Raw genomic sequence first — 5,464 nt, 5'->3', positions numbered from 1 at the left:
TATATATATATATATATATATATATATAGGTAATGCTTTCTTAATAGAGCTGGTCCACTCCCACGTTCATTGCAGCATTTATTATTCACAAAAGTCAAGATAGGGAATCAACCTAAGTGGCCATCAGTGGATGGATGAATGGATAAATGTGGTAGAGATCTGCAATATCTACTATGTAGCTTAACAGAGAAAGAAATTCTGTCATATGTAACAATGTGGATGAACTTGAAGGACATCATGTTAAGTGAAATAAGCCAGGCTCAGAAAGGCAAACACTGCCTGATCTCACTTACATATGGAATCTAAAAGAGTTGAATTCACAGAAATTGAGAGCAGAATGGTGGTTACAAAGGGCTGGAGAAGAGACTGGGGAGATATTAGTCAAAGGATACATTTCACTTAGAAAGGAGGAATAAGTTCAAGAACTCCATTGTACAACATAGTGACTATAGTTAACAACAATGTATTTTATTCTTGAAAATTGCTAAGAGAGTAGATAGTAGGTGTTCATTATAAAAAATAAGTATATGAAGTAATGCATATGTTAATGAGCCTAATTTAACTATTCCACAATGTATACATATTTCAAAACAACATGTTGTACATAATATACAATTTATATTTGTCAAATAATAAAGACAAAGTTGAACTCATAGAAGCAGACAGTAGGACAGTGGTTGCAAAGGGTGGGCAGAGGGGAGGAATTGGGAGACATTGTCCAAAGGATACAAAATTTCAGTTAGGAAGAATAAGTTTTGGAGAGCTATTGGTGACTGTAGTTAGTAATAATATGTACTTGAAAATTGCTAAGAGAGTAAATCTTAAATGCTCTCATCATAAAAACATAAGTATGTGAGGCAATGGGTGTTAATTAGCTTGACTTAATCACAGCACAATGTATACATATATCAAGACGTCCCATTGTACACTATAAATAGATGCAATTTTTATTTGTCAGTTAAACCCTAGTAAAGTAGGGAGGTGGAGGGATCAGAAGCCCCCTGTACATCTAACTCGTGTTTTAAACTAGTGTGATTTACCATCAAAAGAACAACTTGGGCCGGGCGCAGTGGCTCAAGCCTGTAATCCCAGCACTTTGGGAGGCCGAGACGGGCGGATCACTAGGTCAGGAGATCGAGACCATCCTGGCTAACACGGTGAAACCCCGTCTCTACTAAAAAATACAAAAAACTAGCTGGGCGAGGTGGCGGGCGCCTGTAATCCCAGCTACTGGGGAGGCTGAGGCAGGAGAATGGCGTGAACCCGGGAGGCGGAGCTTGCAGTGAGCTGAGATCCGGCCACTGCACTCCAGCCTGGGCGACAGAGTGAGACTCCGTCTCAAAAAAAAAAAAAGAACAACTTGAATTGTTATCCATAGACAACACTGATTTAGTAAAAAGTGCTATGGTTTGGTTTACATGACAGTGAAATGGCTAATTTGAGGTGTCACCGTGACCTGATTAAGGAATACATAGAAACTTGATAAAGCATTATTTTGGGGTGTGTCTGTGAGGGTGCTTCCAGAGAAGATTAGCATGTGAGCTTGAATGGGGAAGATCTGCCCTCAATGCGGGCAGGTACTGTGCAATCTGCTGGCAGCCCAGAGAGAACCAAAACAGAGACAAGGTGAATATGTTATGCACCTGCTGGAGCCAGAGTACACTCTTCCTCTCCTGTCCTTGGACAACAACTCCAGGCTCCCTAGCTTTTTGACTTACATTATTCCTCTTCCCCCTCTCCACCCATCTTCTCAGGCCTTTGGCCACAGACGAGAGTTATACCATCGGCTCCCATGTTTCTGAAGCCTTCAGATTGGGCTGAGCCATGTTACCAGCATCCCAAAGTCTCCAGCTTGCAGATGGCATGTCATGGAACTTCTCAGCCTCCATAATCATGTATGCCACTTTGTTTAATAAATCCTCTCCCATATATCTATATCTGTTTACATCCATATCTTTATATACCCTATTGGTTCTCTTTAAAGCACTTTGACTAATACAGATGGGTAACATCAGACTCTCTTAAAAATAGGAAATATTTTTTCTTCTAAGAAATACCCTGGGATAATGAACATGACTGTGTGTTAAGGTACATGACACCCCCGTGGGGCAGATCTCCCAGGGCACCATTCACATGGAATACATTTGGAGCTGCATAACTTGATAACCTTGCCAGTGTAGGGTCAAGGGCCAAAAAATGCAGGCTTCACCTAAACAAGGAACAAAAATCTGATTCAGGAACTGACATCTGAGCCTTGAGCAAGAAAAGGCGGACTTTAGAAGACTTTTATTTTGGTTATTGAGAGGCTGCAATAAACCTCAGAAGCAAATCAAGGGAAACTTCATTCATACTGTAGATTTTTGGTGTTGGAGTTTTATAGAATTTTCTAGCAGATAGAAGTACTTTTCTAACAAAATATATAGTACAAAAATGTTCTTTTCTTGTTTGTACAAAGTCACTTTATCTTTCTGGAACCTCTGCTGCTCTATTTAGTTTTCACCAATTAGTCTCAGGAGCTCAAGGGCATTTTTATATTCGGAGAACATTCTAGGTTAGAATCAGTAACTCCAGTTAGAACACATAGAAGAAATAAATGAAAACAGGGCTTTCAGGGCCTTATATCCTTAAACTCACTCATTCACTCATTCATTCAATCAATAAGTACTTTTGAGCAACTGTTGTGTGGCAGGCAGTGTGCTATGTCCTGGCCATGAGCCTAATGAAGAAACTAAGAGTAGGCTAATGGTTCAAGGAATTAAACACATGCTGAGAAAGAAGACATCATGTATAGCAAGAAATGCAGTCACACCATTGAGTGAGGCATCAGTGTTGTTCTCTGAAAGCTGCATTTTAAAAACTGTAATTTGGAAGATCCAAATGTGTTGAAAATTGTCCTTAGAAGCTATTTTAACTTTACACAGATGCGGCGCTTTTATAACAGGAAAATGCTCATATTTTCAGCTCAAGTTCTTAAGTGGGGAAAACATGGCAGATGCTTCTGGTAAGCATAAGAGATTGACTTGAAATGAATTTTTAATTAAAATTACCCAAAGGCCTAGTGAAATGATTTCCCATGACTGTCCAAATCTATGAAAAGTTCTTCCCACCTCTGAAGAAAGAAATAGTGTCATATTTACATCAAAAAAGCAAGAAAAATACAAGGTAGTCAGTTATGGATAGATTGTGTCATGAAGTTTTCTTGAATGATACAATGAAAATTCAATTTTCAGTTCACTTTTGCGAGTTGCAGATCAATGAATCTCAAAATCTTCAGTGTCTCATAAAGACACTGAAGTAAATAAATTAACAATAATGTAAAATCTTATGCTGAGAACTGGGTAACACATTCATATATTAACATTTCTATAGAAAGTACCTACTGTATTGAAATATCTGTTATTGCATTTTTGATATGGCAGCTGCCCCTTAAGTAAAGATGATCTGACAGCACAACTCACTAACTTATATTTAAATCTAGACTTTAACATTATTTTTGAGTAAACAAAATTAGGAAAGCATCAAACATTTTCTTCTCACATGCCAAATGCCAATATAATTTCAAGTATAATCAATATTATCTGTGGAAATATTTGTTCCACAAAAAGATGGCTATTGAGAAGGCTGATATGTTAAATAAAGTTGAAATTTAATAGAAACATAATTAGCAAGGACTGTTAAATTCTTTTTATAAACAATTCTGTCTTAGGTACTTTGAGAGAGAAAAAGATGAATTAGACAGGACTGTGACTCATCCAGAGCTCACAATACACAGTGGGAAACAGCTGTGAGGAGTGCTTTAATAGCTGAATAAACAACATCAAGGCTGAAAGTATTGCAGGGAATGGGGTAATTAATTCCAGTTGGAGACACTTTTTTTGTTTTGTTTTGTTTTTTGAGACAGAGTCTCTGTCACCGAGGCTTGAGTGGAATGCAGTGGCCTGATCTGGGCTCATGGCAACCTCTGCCTCCTGGATTCAGGCGATTCTCCTGCCTCCTGAGTAGCTGGGACTACAGGCAGATGCCACCACAGCCAGTTAATTTTTTTTTTTTTTTTTTTTTTTTTTGAGACAGGGTCTCACTCTGTCACCCAGGCTGGAGTGCAGTGGCACGATCTCAGCTAAATGCAACCTCCACCTCCCTGGTTCAAGCAATTCCCCTGCCTCAGCCTCCTGAGTAGCTGGGATTACACCACCATGCCTGGCTAATTTTTTTCTATTTATAGTAGAGATGGGGTTTTACCATGTTGGCCAGGGTGGTCTCAAACTCCTGACCTCAGGCAGTCCGCCGGCCTCGGCCACCCAAAGTGCTGGGATTACAGGTGTGAGCCACCACGCCCGGCCCAGCCAGTTAATTTTTGTATTTTTAGTAGAAACGGGGTTTCACCGTGTTGCCCAGGCTGGTCTTGAACTCCTAGCCTCGGGTCATCTGCCTGCCTCAGCTTCCCAAAGTGCTGGGATTATAGGCGTGAGCCACTGCGCCCGGCCAGGGACACCTTTTAAGTGATGTACATCAGGTGAAGCATTAGGTACCACAGAGGACAATAATACAAACATATGATGTGACCCTTTCCTTTGGGGAACTTATCTTCTTGGAAACGTAAGACATACATAAAATACATGTCTACATTTATACACTTATATATACACAAAACATTATCAAATACACAATTGCATGCAAAAGAATAAAAAGTCTTTGATCAGAATGTAGAGGCTCTGAGAGTTCAGTAGAAGGAGAAGTTGGTATGAACGTGAGAAATGAAATAACATCTTGGAGAAGGTGGACCATGATATGGGAGAGGAAGTGCTGGAAGTACTTGCAGAAGCAGCAGAAGGTAAGACTTGAAATGATGAAAACAGTGAATGAAGGCAGAACTGACTACAGCCTATTCCATGAACCTCAGAGACTGACCTGGCCAAAGCATGAGGTCTCCTTTGGGGAACCTTGGAAGAACTAATTGGTTGCATTAAGGGTAGGATGGAGGTGCTTTGTGAATGCCAAGGCAAGGAATCTGGACTTAATCTGATAGGAACAGGAAATTCTTGTAGACTGTCAAGCAGCCTAGTGACACATGAAAGCAACTAGAAAGATTAGGCTTGTGATTATTGCTTTTTTGAGGAATTGTTTTATATAAAGTTCCTCTAAACAGTTTGGAATCTATAAAGCTATAGACAGATGTACAATAAATGTTATTATTACATCAGACACATACCGAGAACTAATGAGTGTGTATACAACCCTAACACTCGTGAAAGTCTTCTGTAAAATCTTGTAAGTAAGACTTAGAAGAAATCATTTAGTTAACCTGCTCTACCATAAAGGAGTAGATGAAAAACAGAGATAATGGATTAATATTTGTTAAAACAATGTCAGAGAAACCAAAGTGGAAATGCTCCATGAAAAGATTTATGTCCAAAAAGGGCTTATCACAGATATTTTAAGAACCTTCAGAAAGTGTCCTGAAGTT

The 5,464-nt window shown here is 39.3% G+C and overlaps 1 protein-coding gene across 28 annotated transcripts in view; it reads left to right on the top strand.

Annotated features, from left to right (window-relative positions):
- The window catches only part of DTNA (dystrobrevin alpha), a 419,414-nt gene that overhangs the window by 146,667 nt on the left and 267,283 nt on the right, over positions 1-5,464 (top strand). The window lies entirely within an intron of this gene.

This window comes from Rhinopithecus bieti, unplaced genomic scaffold, assembly GCF_001698545.2.
Source record: "Rhinopithecus bieti isolate Rb0 unplaced genomic scaffold, ASM169854v2 scaffold_5260, whole genome shotgun sequence".
NCBI classification, from domain to species: domain Eukaryota; kingdom Metazoa; phylum Chordata; class Mammalia; order Primates; family Cercopithecidae; genus Rhinopithecus; species Rhinopithecus bieti.
Note: the sequence above shows the minus strand (reverse complement) of the source record. Positions and strands in the feature narration are given on the sequence as shown.